Raw genomic sequence first — 13,988 nt, 5'->3', positions numbered from 1 at the left:
CTTAGGTTTGATCCCTGGCCTCACTCAGTGGTTTAAGGATCTGGTGTTGCCATGAGCTGGTGTGTACGTCACAGACGTGGCTCAGATCCCACATTGCTGTGGCTGTGGCGTAGCCCAGCTCTGATTGGACCCCTAGCCTGGGAACCTCCATGTGCCACTGGTATGGCCATAAAAAAACAAAAGACACACACACACACACACACACACACACACACACCCTAGATTCTAAGGCCCTGGCTCCAAGCCATGTTGATTTATGAAGCATGGGTGGGGCCTTGGAATCTGCATTTTAACAAGTATATCTGACCTCCTGGGGTTTCACTAGAGCAGAAACCCTCCCCTTCAATTCTCCTTTCTAGACCCTCAGTGCAGGAGATCCACCTGTGGCCTCGACAAAAGGGATGCAGAGAAACCAGACTGTAGCTTGAAGGGTGCTCCCCCACCCCACCCCGGACCATAGCTGCCCAGCGCGGGCTCCCTCCTGGGTGTGGCCCCTTCATTTTGCCTGTTGGCCCCTCGTCCACAGACCCTTTCTCAGCTCGCCACTCAGCTCTGGGTTAAGCTCAGGCCCCAGACCTCATCCATCTCTGCAGCTCCAGGGCAGAAAGCCCAGCTCCTGGGAGCCTCTCCAGATTCAGCCACTTGATGGATCTGGGCCCTGGGTCCTGAGAGCTGTCTGATGGCTGTCCCTCCAGCAGGTCCAGTGGACCTTCTGCTCCAGGGCCCAGCTGCACGTCCTTACAGCCCTCTCTGAGGAACGCTCCAGCCAGCTCCCTCAAGAGACGCCATGGGGCCTGCAGCCCTGCCACTCAGCAAGCATGCACTCCTCTGCCCTTTGCAAGCCTGGGACCCTGGTGCACCAGCAGTAACCAGGGTGCAGGCAGTGCAGTCAGCATCGATCTGGGACCCACAGCCCAGTGGGTACCGCCCAGCTCCTTTCCATGGCTCCTGTCTATGACCCCTCACTGAGAGACATCAGATGGTTACATGCAGGGCCCATTTTCTGTCTCAGGCCCTAGAGGATTCTGCGCTCATGGAATTGCAGGTGCAAGCCCACCTGCACAGGAGTTGCTGGGTCTCCTGGGCTGGAGTCTTTGAGGGACTCCTGCCTGTGTTGTTTCTGTGGGTATAATCCAGGGGGCATGGAGGCCCAAGGAAAAAAAGAGTTTCCAGGGTCACAGCAGGTCATAGTGGGCCTGACAGTACCTGGGGAACCCCGTGCCTCCTAGGCTTGGGGGGCCCGTTCCACTCACTGCCCATTTCCTACCCCCTTCCCAGGTTCCTAGGGCAGCATCCCCTGCATGGCAGGCTGGCCCCCCCAGACTTCCTAGGAAACATCCAGGTAGTGAGAGGGGCACAGGAAATCATGTGTACTTGGCAATAAAGAGCGGGAGGCAGAGAAGAGACACCCTGCTTCCCCTACCTTGGTCTCTGCCATCTTGTGACCCTCAGAAAAGAAACTTCCAGGAGTTCCTATTGTGGCGCAGCAGATACGAATCTGACTAGGAACCATGAGGTTGTGGGTTCGATCCCTGGCCCTGCTCAGTGGGTTAAGGATCCGGCATTGTTGTGAGCTGTGGTGTAGGTCACAGACTCAGCTCAGTTCTCAAGTTGCTGTGGCTCTGGTGTAGGCCGGCAGCTGCAGCTCCAATTAGACCCCTAGCCTGGGAACCTCCATATGCAGCCCTAAAAAGACAAAAAAAAAGAGAAAGAAAGAAAGAAAGAAACTTCCGAACATGAGCCTCCTGAGTGATTATCAGGCAAGTACCTTGCTTACCTTGAGCAGGTGAGAGCTTGTTGAGACAGTGAGGTCTTGGGGCTGCAGGACAGGGCGTTTGGGCCTTGGTGGGGCCCAGCCTGAGAGCCCTGGAGTTTATCTGTCCATGGGAGTTGTCATTTTGCTGAAACAAGCAGTTACCTTTTGTGTTACGACTTGGCAAGCGAGGACGGAAGGTGACTTGTTAAAGGATCTCAGCGCGTTCTGGCAGAGTTCCCTGCCCGGTCCTTAATTAGGTCAAGTTAAACCAAAACGGAAAAGCAGTCTGGTTTGCTAACCACAGTGGAAGTATTGCTTTGGGCTGGAATTCGTACCCAGATTGTCTGACTTGAGGATAATACACAAGAAAATGTGGGGGTTTTTTCCCCTTTGGTTTTGATACTTAAACTACTGGGACTTGCCGTCGGAAACTAACGTTTGTGCTGTTAGCAGTTATGGGAGCACCATGGCCACCACGTCCCTGTGCTGGGTCTTGCCACTGTTTATCGTGAGTGCAGGACTCACTCGCTGCATGCAGTTTCTAGGACGCATATGCTGGTCCTTATGATCACTGCAAGGAGATCCTGAGCCAGGCATCAGTACCCAGTGTGTCCTGCCGGGCACTTTGAAACTGTCTGCTGAAAAAGCAAAATGTCCCTCCACCACTGAGCATGTGTGGGAAGGGGGCTGGTTAAGAGTGTCAGCACAGGGGAACTCCCATGAGGAGGTGGCACGTGATCTCTCTGAAACCAGGAAGGATAAGCAGAGTCTACCTTGGGGTTTCTCTAATGTCTTCATTTAGTGATAACAGTCTTTATTAAGGCCTGACCGGCAGCCTCTTTCCATGTGCCTTCCCCCGAATCTAATCCACCCACCACAGAGGTACCATCATTATTCCAGTTTCACAGATGAGGGATTAAAGCACAGAGCCTACTGGAGGCCATGGCAGGAAGGACAGAGCCGGGATTCTGACCTGACACAGAGCCCACGATTCTGAGGCCATTCTTAAAACCACCTGGCGCCTCCAGGGAGGGCAGTGGGCACATAATCACTGCCACTTGCTCCGGGTGACAGTCAGGAGCGCTTTGGAGGTAGGCGTCTCGGCAGCTTTGCTAAGCCAAGTCACCCTGCAGCTTGGACAGGCACATCCCTGAATCCTGTCCATGATGAGCCAGGCGGACCATGGCCCCGTTGTCCTGGCAGGTCACCCAGCACGGCCAACTTGGCCTCCGCTCGGTGATGGCACATGAGAAGGGCTGGAGGAAGAGCTGCTGGTGGTGCGGGACCCGTGGTGCTGGATGCCCTTGCTCCTGGGAACTGGTCCTCACCTCCCAACTGCTGCTGCTTTTTCACAGAAAGGGTTTGCTTCTCTTAGGAGCATCACCTGAAGTCCTGGGAAAACAGCACATGTGCGAGAAGCAGGCGGATTCTTCTTCTAACTGTGGCTCTTCCCCCAAATACCGGTGTTCAGGTTCCTTGGCCTCTGTGTTCTCGTGCCCTGTGGTGCCAAGTGGCAGTGATGGCCCAGGTTCCCTGCAGAGGATGGGTGGGGGGATAGCTCAGTCCCTGACTTGCATGGTCAAAAGTACCTCTGACTGTTCCCCCTCCTCAGCCCCCTGCCCTGTGCTCTGCATCCCTAAGTTGTGCTTAATTTCCCACGCAGAATTTGTGACTTGAGTGCGAGGTCCTCCTCATGGCTCATGGGGGAGGGGCTGTGCAGAGCAGGGTCAAGAGCGTGACCCCTTTCAGCAAAGGCCTGGAGGTGAGGTCCCTACCCGGCCACTTGCTGTTTGTGCCTGGCACCGTCCCTAAATCCCGAGGCCTCAGCTTGCTCTTCTAAGCAGGTCTAACTGTTGTCCTCTCCCGTGCTTTGCAGGGGGGCCTCAGCCACTGTGTGTGTTCTGCACAGAGGAAGTACCTGGAAGTACCTGGCAGAGTGAATGGGGCCATTATTGGTACCGTTAGCATCATCGGTTATCTCTGTGGCCTCTTGCAAGTTTTGTAAAAGAGCTGCTTATGCTGTGCAGAGAGGCTGTGAAGCAGATCTTTACAGTGTGCTTGGCCTGCTCACAGGGCTGGTGGGGGGCGGGGTGGGGGTGGCACCAACCTTGGCCCCTCAGCACCCATTCCCTCATAGCCCAGTCATGCAGCTGCCATGAGGATTGTTGAAGGAACATATGTGAGAATCTGACAGCTCCTGGGAGAGGAAGAAGGCACTAAACAAATACAGGGAATTATTACAAACTAGGAGACCATGCCCCAGGGAGCAAGCCTCTAGTGCTTCTTGCTGTTCTGAGGATGTGGGGCAGGGAGCCAACTCCCTTGCAGTGACAGAAGGACTACGCCTGTGGGGGCGGGGGGTGGCTTCAGCACAGCAGACCCAGGCCACCCAGGACCACCTCCTGACTTTCCAGAGCCTGTGGGTCACTACTTACAATGCTACCACCCACCCCGGAACAGTCCTCTCAGAACCTATCCTAACACCAGAACAAGCTCTGTTTTAACTGTTCTCGAAGCATCCCTTGTGAGTGTGGACCTGAGTCTTCTAAGAATGAGTTAGGACCTGGCCCACTGTCACCACGGAGCCAAGGTCACTGCTTCCCCTGATGGCAGTGGTGTAAGGTTCATCCAGAGCTCCAGGCAGTGGTTAGAAATGGCCAAAAGTAAATAGTGTCTTAGCCGTGATGCTTACATCACAAAGTCTCAGAGGGTAAGGGCAGCATCCATGTGAATCACATCCCATCCAATATAGCATTCAAGAGGATGCGGGTTCGATTCCTGACCTTCCTCAGTGGTTAAGGATCCAGAGTTGCTGAGGCTGTGGTGTAGGCTATCAGCTGCAGCTCTGATTCAGCCCCTAGCCCAGGCACTTCCATATGCCGCAGGTGCTGCCTTAAAAAGAAAAAAAAAAAAAAAAAAAAAGACTATCACACTCCATAACATGTAACATTTATTTATACTTTTCTGGTAACAGTACAATTTAAAAACACAGAAAGCTTCTCCTCATGAAGGTATAAATATAATAGGATCTCAATCCTGAAAACTACTAAAAAAAAAAAAATCGAGGGCATTTAAGCTCATGTCACATAAAAGAATATTTATGCCTAAAGAATTATGAAAACATAGTCTGCTTCTCAATGTGTGGAGCAGAAAGAGTTTGGGAAAGCAAAGAAAAACAAAACTGGAGAGCCTGCCATTCAAGAACACACATATCACTTCTCTCTGGTAACCCCTCCTTTCTTTTTTTTCTCTTTTTTTTTTTGGTCTTTTGTCTTTTTAGGGCCACACCTATGGCATATGGAAGTTCCCAGGCTAGGGGTCTAATCAGAGCTGTTGCTGCCGGCCACAGCCACAGCCACAGCAACACCAGATCCGAGCCACATCTGCAACCTACACCACAGCTCACGGCAACGCCGGATCCTTAACCCACTGAGAGAGGCCAGGGATCAAATCTGCAATCTCATGGTTCCTAGTCAGATTTGTTTCCGTTGTGCCATGACGGAAACTCCACCCCTCCTTTCTTTAAGCAGCTTGGAGGTGCTCTGCTTGACCATCGCATTCAAGAAGAGCTGAACATTCATTGCAGTAGCCTCTTAAACCCAGAAGGGTCCAGGAAAAGCGTAGAGGTTAGAATTAACATATTTCCTGGGAGACTGAGTTAAGGTCTTCAGGTTTGGCTGCCCCACTGAGGCCAGTACACACCAGATTCTCCGGTGCTCTTTTTACTGTGAGGTACATTTATTCATGTTTTTCTTCAGAGTGCAGAAAAAGACGTTTCTGAGGATATGTGGAAAACAAACTGCAGTGCGAGGTCCCAAGGATAATAAGCCAGCAGGAGAGAGGGCTCCTGAATGAGCCTGTGGGGGTGCACGCCCCAGGTACTCTCGGAAACCCGGCAGGTCTGCAGCCAGAGCCCAGGGGAACCACTCTGTCCAGTGCACCCCTCAGTGTAGGGACTCCCTCCACGTGCCGAACCTTGATCTACAAATCGAAATTGCATGTTTTCTTTATTTCTCTGCTTTTCCTTCCCCCACCCCCACCCCCGCCCCAATCCACTCAGGTCATTGCTAGCAGCTTCTGACGGTGGTTTGACACAGCCCTCTCCTGCTTTCTGGTTTGTTTACTTCTTATAAAGAGCTAACATGCGCCTGAGAGTCCCTACCTGCCAATCCCATAAGCTCTTTTGCTCCTTTTCTCACCAGACCCTCCAGCATCCCAGACAAAGGAGAACCTAAGAGTTTACAGGAGCTGCTGGAGAAAGGCTCGTAATTCAGTAAGAGTAGCTTCAGCCTTGAAATCCGTCCACATTCACTAGAAACAGCTATTTTATAGCTTGAGAGAGAAAAATTAGAACGCTGTGTCAGATGAAAGGGAGAAAAGGGGCCACGGCACCGTCGCAATGAACTCGAATGCTCCATGAAGCCCTAAGTGAAATCTCCTTTGGTTCTTACAGGTGTAAATGAATAGGAGGTGAGGCTCTGAGGAAGGAAAGTGTAAACTCTGTTTGCCCAGAAGGTGAGAGGTGTGCCGGTTCATCCTGACACATCCAAGGAGGGGGCACTCAGAGAATCTCGTGAATACATCTGCCGTCATTATGTGCGGACATCTTTCTTCTTACACAGACTGACTGAAAAGCACCATGTGCCCTGTTGTAGCCGGAAGTGACCCAGCTGCCTTCCTAATGGTCCTCTGATGGTGTTGCCGCATCGGGAAATATTTTATCCCATCCGAGTGCGTGTTGCCCCTGGCCCACCCACTGTCCCTGGAGTGACGCTGCAGGTGACCAGGCTCTCCTCGAGGCCCGTCCAACCCAAAGGACGCGGGCGCCTGGAGCCCAGACAGACCCCTGTGATCCCCATGATTAAGAGGCATCCTGTTCTTGGGACATTGACTCAGCAGAGCCAAGAATTTCCCTGTAAACTATTGCCTGGTTGTCACGGAAACACAACAGAATTCAGCCCCTACACACCACATTCTAGAGAGGTTCGTTTCTGATGCACTTGGTATGTGCCCCCCCCCCACCTCCGCCAACTCCCCTCAGATGCAAGGTGAGAGAATCCCCTGGCTGGTGTGAAATTTTTTAGCATCCCTTTGCATCAGGAGATCCAGTTTCAGGTCCTTCTCCTTAAATGTCTAGGACAATATGCTAACATTTGTTTTCTTTAATCAGGTCCCTTTAATTCTTACTGGGACCATGTTTTTAGAACGCGTGCAGTGGCCCTTCTAACAGTGGGAAGCTTCACAAAGAATATCTGCAAATATTTCAAGCTCATCAGCATATAAGCCGGGTGTGGGAGGCGCGCTCAAACAGGAGCAAGGAGAGATATTCTTAATTGCCTCCAGCACCCCTACAAGGGGCTGTTCCCTTAGCTTTGGTGAGCAGCTGTAACAGCTGGCTAAGCTTCCTGAGTACAGTGCATCCAGCCTTGTACCAAAGGTTAGATATGCATTACCTTGTTTAATCCTCCTGACAACCTTACGCGTAGGGACAAATAGAATATGGGTTAAAGACTGCAGGAGTTAATAAATGACAGACAGTAATGCAAGTCTCCTTTCATAGGACATCATTGCCCTAAATGTATAGATTCCTTTTCCATTTTTAAAATGCTGCATCAATTGGGTATTCTAATATCACCATATTTTTTCTTTAGGTTGTCTTTTTGTACATTTTTAGTAAGTCTAACATGTACAAGGAATATTTGCTTATGGTTAAAAAAAATCATACAGGAAGTTCCAAAGTGAAAGCTCTGTGTCTTCCCTCAGCCTTGGTCCCTCCACTCAACTGAAAAGCTATGAGTTTCTCCTCTGACCCCCAGACATCTGCTGTTCCCTCTCTCCGTTGTGCTTTTACTGGACAAAACACCTTTTTTTTCCGGCTGAGCATGCAACTTATGGAAGTTCCCAGGCCAGAGATCAAATCCGAGCTGCAGCTTCCACCTATGCCACTCAGCGGCAACACAGGATCCTTAACCTACTGTGCCACAGAGGGAACTCCTGGATGGTGCACTTTTGACAGCTTCATCTAACAATATTTTTCAAATCTGCATGGTGTGGGATACCAAAGTTGAATTGCCATTTCCTCTCTCAAGGACATTTAGGGCAAGTGATTTCCTTTTTCTTAAAAAAAAAAAAAATGCTAAAGTGAACATCCATGTATGTAGATGTTTTGTGTGTCCTGTGTCCTTGTGTGAGCCTGACTTTCCAAAAATGCAACCACAGGATTGAATGTAGGCCTGTCTAAATGTTAGTATTGCCAAATTCTCTTCTTAAAAGATTACACCAATTCCTAGTACCTTATTAGTTAAAGTAATTTTCAATGCTTAAGAGTGTTAGCTTCTGGTTTTAATGTATTCATTTTCAATGCTCTGATGACTCCCAAGTGGAAAACCCCTGCACCCCGCCTCGGCCAGCTCCTCCTCTGCTAGCTGCACACCCTGTGTGTCACAGTCTGATTCTAGTACAAGCACCACACAGACTGTGTACATTCTGATGATAGTATTTGCTAACTATATAAATGTGCTTACACATGACTTTCCAAAGATGAAACAAAACTGTTCAGACTTTAGAAAACCAGATTCTCTCACCCCAAGGATGTTTAACTGACCTAATTGCAATTCGGAGATTGATGCAAGAAGGCCCAGGGTTCGAGTGAAATCCATTTTTCCCGAAGTTGGGACTAAATGTATAAATTCTGGCTCTATGTAATGCTGAAGGATGATGGTGCAGGGATCAATAAATCACGTCCAAGCTGTGTTAGAACCATCCCCTCTCCTCTGTGTACTAGTTACAGCTACATTATTGGGCTCCAGAGTGTTGGGCAAAGCCATTCTTTTAGCTTTTAACATTGCAGTAAAGGACCTGGCAACAGATTTAACATTTTCTTTGTGATGGCTAAGGTTAACTCTTTGGTCACTGGCCAAAAATCTTTCTAATCCTACCAGAATTTTAGAGCTATTGAATATGTTAGGTCTGAGTTCCTTAGAATCCTAATGATGCTTTAGAGGAATAAGAGGTGGACAAGGGGGAGGAGTTTCTACTGCTCTCCTCAATGATAGGAGGGTCAGCTGAAAGGATGGGTCGTCATGATGATGAATGTCTGTGTATTATGCATATCGAGCAAAAATACACATTTTGCATTGTATTCAGGAGAGTTACTTTTATTCCTAAAAATCTTTATTGAAATATAGTTGATGTACCATCTTATATTAATTTCTGCTATATAGCAAAGTGACTCAGTTATACATATATATATATATATATATACACACATTATTTTTTATATTTTTTCCATTATGGTTGATCACAGGATATTGAATATAGTTCCCTGTGCTCTACAGTAGGACCTTGTTGTTTATCCATCCTATATATACTAGTTTGCACTGCTAATCCCAAACTCCCAATCCCTTCCTTCCCCACCCCCTCCCCCTTGGCAACCACAGGTCTGTTCTCTATGTCTGTGAGTCTGTTTCTATTCTGTAAATAGGTTCATTCGTGCTATATTTTAGATTCCACATGTAAGTGATATCATATGATATTTGTCTTTCTCTATCTGACTTACTTCATTTAGTATGACAATCTTTAGATCCACCCATGTTGCTGCAAATGGCATTATTTCATTCTTTTTTATGGCTGAGTAGTATTCCATTGTGTATATGAACATCTTCTTTATCCATTCCTCTGTCGATGGACATTTAGATTGTTTCCATGTTTTAGCTATTATGAATAGTGCTGCAATGAATATAGGGGTGCATGTGTCTTTTGAATTAAAATTTTCTCCAGATATATGCCTAGGAGTGGGATTGCTGAGATCACATGATAGTTCTATATTTAGTTTTTTGAGGAGCCTCCATACTGTTTTCCATAGTGGCTGCACCAATTTACATTTCCACCCACAGTGAAGAAGGATTCCCTTTTTCAGGAGAGTTCCTTTTGAATGAAAAGAAAAAGCCAAAAATATTGATTCTGCTTAACCACCCAAAGGGCTGGTTTTCCTTTTGTTTTGTTGTTTTCCCTTAGCACTGAGAGTAGACAACATGTGAGGGGGCAGAGAAGCTGGAAGACTGGGGAGTTTCAGTGTTGATGGGAGCAGGGAGCTTGTGAAGACACTCACGTGCACATGTGCACACACATGCACATGCACATGCACACATGCACACAGTGGGACCATGACAGAGAGCTCCTTCTGCAGAGAATACAGACCCCTCCACCTGTGTTCAATCCCAAGCAGAAGTCAGGATTTTTCTTCCCTTTTCAGGTGGTATGATTCTTCTCCAAGAAGACTGTTGGAAAAATAAGAACAATGGGGAAAGTGATGGGAGGGGTAGGATATTCAGAAAACTATCAAAATACATTTGCAAGATAAATTTCATGAAAATTATTCTTTAGTTACATGACAAATATTTTAAAATCTCTTCAAAGTGCTCAAATGCACTTTGGAAAAATTCACTTGTGCCTCATTGGGTTTGAATTTGAGCATGTGGTTTCCTCTGCATCAAGGAAGTAAGTAAAACACAGACCTCGGCAAAGGAAAATTGGAAACTTTAGTACAAAGCAAATTAATAATGAATATGACTAAATTTTGAAAGCCTTTCTTTGAAAAGGAATATTCTACTCTCAACCTATTGACCCTGGTTTTTGTACAAGATTTGAAATGCTTTTTTAAATTACATTGTGTGATACGAACTGTCAAAAAGGAAATGTTGCAGCATTTTGTGTGCTGGATATAAGTTCCATGTAACCACTAACACGTCCCCAATAAACCATCCTCATTAAAAAGCCCCTGGGAAGCTTGTTACCTTGATTAATTTAGGCTAATCTCCTAAACACATGATAATTAAGAGGATTGTGCCATTCTTCAGCATTCAGCACACCCGGCTTAGATCCTTTGTCCCTCTTCCATTCATCAGCTCTCAATTCTTTGCTAAAAGAAAGGCTGAAACCCTAGCCATCACGGTCTCGCATCAATTCTCTGTCCAGCTCTTGGGTCTTGCTGGACAAGCCCCCGCCAACTGTTCCTCCATCTGCAGTAGTTCTCGTGACAAGGAATTCACTCACTCCTTTCTGTCTACTTATCTTTGGGCATATGGAACCATTTTAGCCAAAGAAACTGCAGGGAATTTCTTCAGATCCTTCAAAATTGACCTAACCTAGTACGCAGGCAAGTATTTTTAAACCCAACATCATATAACCTGGAAAACCTGGACCAATGGAATGGTAAAATTGGAGGGAGACCATGATAATTCTCAACAAAGGAATCGGGCAGAGGCGTGCATGTGACATGGCATTTCCATATTGCTCAGACCCTGCATCTTTCTCCAGCGTGCAGTTATCTCATTTTCCTAGGTGCCGAGTTTCCAGAACAACAGGCAGCAAGGGAGGGCTTTCTCGCAATGTCCACAGGCTTGAAAAGACAGACTGAGCTCATGGCCACTCTTCCTGGTCCAGGCAACTCTTAGGAGCCCCACAGAGGGGCGGCCCAGGTGGGCCACGGGTTCTGGATGTCCTGATACACATGTGGGCCCTGAGAGCCAAAATCTCCACAAGACAGAGTTTGAAGACATCATCTGGGCCTGCACAGGCACACACAGGGCCATCATCACCAGTGCCACTTTTAAAATACAAAACCACAGGCGTTCCCGTCGTGGCTCAGTGGTTAACGAATCCGACTGGGAACCATGAGGTTGCAGGTTCGATCCCTGGTCTTGCTCAGCGCGTTAAGGATCCATCGTTGCCATGAGCTGTGGTGTAGATTGCAGACGCGGCTCGGATCCCCCATTGCTGTGGCTCTGGCGTAGGCTGGTGGCTACGGCTCCGATTAGATCCCTAGCCTGGGAATCTCTATATGCCGTGGAAGCAGCCCTAGAAAGGGCAAAAAAAAAAAAAATTAAATACAAAACCACACAGTTTTATTTGCTGTGCACACAAAGGAACTGTTGTCATTTTCTGTAACTGGTAAATAAGTGCTAAAGCCTTGCCCCCACCCACCGCATACTGGTTTTAGAGGGTCTTGTCTTGTCTTTTGCCAAGTCCTCAAGCACCTCTGAGGCCGATTTTCACTGCTGTGTGTGCTGTGTGATCACGATAGCTCTGGGCTGAGGGATATAAGCTCTGCATGATGAGGGCGGGGGCTCTAACTGTCAGAAAGGAGGGCTTGTTCATCATGAAAGTCCAAGTATTTTTCAGAGAAAAGGATTGAAGTCTGAATTAGATCATGACGTTCATTTTAGCACTTCTTACCAACGGAGCCCACTGGAAGGACATGCCCCGTAGGTCACCTGCTCTGGAGGACCGGCTGTGGGATGTGCCCCTTTACTCCTCATCCAAACAGCTACAAAAAGGGGCATGGCCACCCATTCAGTCCTGCCCCACCCACCCATCCCACCTGCAGGTGGCCATCCAGCCAGGGCTCAGCTTCTGGAGGCCTAGATTCACCCAGACCCTTGGAAGGAGGGCTCTGCCCAGAGAACTGCCTGGCAGAGCCCAAAGCATACCCAGGCCCAGATCCAGACCCAGACCCTGAGCCAGAGCAGGCTTGCAGGGCAGAGGAGGCTCTTCCCAGAACCGGGCTCCAGGTGAGTGTCCTGACTGTTGATTCAGGAGTGTGCGTGGTGTGTGTGTGTGTGTGTGTGTGTGTGTGTGGTGTGTATGGTGTGTGGTGTGTGTGTATGTGCTGTGTGTTTATTGCTGTGTGCATGTGGTGTGTGTGCATGTGTGTATGTGGTATGTGGTATGTATGTGGTCTGTGTGTATGTGCTGTGTGTGTGTGTGTGTATAAATGTGTAGCAGGGGCTCACTGTCCTGTTGACAGGGTGGCAAGTGCCATCCCAGGTGCCACCTGCAGCATCAATGTCCTGCCACGGCATCTCACGTCTCACATCTCACGTGTCCCTGGCAGGCTGGCCCAAGCACATCTGGCAGGCATCCGCAGCCTGTGGAGGGGACAAGAGGACATGTTGGGACGAGGCTGTGCCTCTGGTTCTCTGGGACATGCTTCCCTGCAAAACACAGGTGGCTGACGGGCAGGCAGTGACCTTCACTCGTGCTCCCCTGCTCTCCATGTGTCTAGTTCTACAAAGACCACACCGGCCACATGGATGCTCCAAGAGGCCCAACTGTGAGGCCAGCGTGGGGCCCAAGCCTCCCCACCCCACCTGTGTGGCCGAAGCCCCCTGGGGATGAGAAGGGTCAGAGGAGGAAGCCCCTTCACTCTAAAGGTGCAACTTTTCCACAAAGGGTGCTCTCCCCCATTCCTCTGCTTCCTCCAGAAGGCTGGCTCTTAAACTAGGAAAATGGGTGGGGAAGGGTGTCCCCTGCTGGGGGGGTGTCACTGCTGGTCAGGCGCAAAGAGGTCACAACGGAGCTTGGGAGGACCAAGGCCCGCTGTCCGGCGTGGGTTTCATTCTGTGACATCGAGGAGGCAGCCCGTTGTCCCTTTGGGTTTCAGTTCTGACCTGGTCATTGCATGGGGCGGAGAGTTCCAAAAGCATAGGAGACTGGCAATGCTTCTAATAAAACCCCTCCCAGTTTATCCCCTTTGGAACACAGCCCAGGCTGCAACAATAGGTAATGATTAATCACCTGCCATAACTGCAGCAACAGGGTGGCTAAGTCACACCTCTGCTGTCCCCAGGCCCCTGGGTGACCTGTCCTTGCCTGCGCTTGGAAGCCTGGGACCCGTCCAGCACGTTTTTACCACAAATGGCTCTGAAGCAGCTTGTCAGGTCATGCTCTTGGTTTGGTACTTGTGTAGACGATTGCTGACAATGAACCTAGTTTCTAGCTTGGGAGTCTGAGAGCGGTGACAGGAGCTTGGGGGCCTTCCTCCCCCCAGGCACTGTGAGGCTTGCTTGTGTCCACTCATGGGCATGAATCACACTTGCAGAGTCAAAGTAGCCTCAGAGGCCAAAGTCACTCTTTCACGTTGCCCTCGCCGCCAAGTCTCCGTGTCCTGGTTTGTCAGTCACAGTCCCCGTGTGTTCCTGGAGCTGTCAACGGTGGCCTCCTTCACTCTTAGAAATGCCCTGATGTGGACATTACATGGTCACCCTGAGCATTTTCCAAAAGGGGAAAGCCAGTAACTTTATGTGCTGTGGCAAAATGGCAGCTTATCAACAAAAAAAAAAAAAAAAAAAAAAAAAGGAAAAGAATGTTCTTAGCGTTAACAGAGATGCTTGGGAGGTTAGCAGTCAGCATTTCATGTTGAGTCCTAAGAAAATCAGAGCTGGAGTTCCCG

At 48.9% G+C, this 13,988-nt stretch overlaps 1 protein-coding gene across 5 annotated transcripts in view; it reads left to right on the top strand.

Moving 5' to 3' along the window:
- Positions 1-13,988, top strand: part of PALLD (palladin, cytoskeletal associated protein) — a 341,670-nt gene that overhangs the window by 119,725 nt on the left and 207,957 nt on the right. The gene's annotated exons all lie outside the window — the stretch shown is intronic.

Source organism: Sus scrofa, chromosome 14, assembly GCF_000003025.6.
Source record: "Sus scrofa isolate TJ Tabasco breed Duroc chromosome 14, Sscrofa11.1, whole genome shotgun sequence".
NCBI lineage: Eukaryota > Metazoa > Chordata > Mammalia > Artiodactyla > Suidae > Sus > Sus scrofa.
This window is presented reverse-complemented; position numbering and strand designations above follow the sequence as displayed.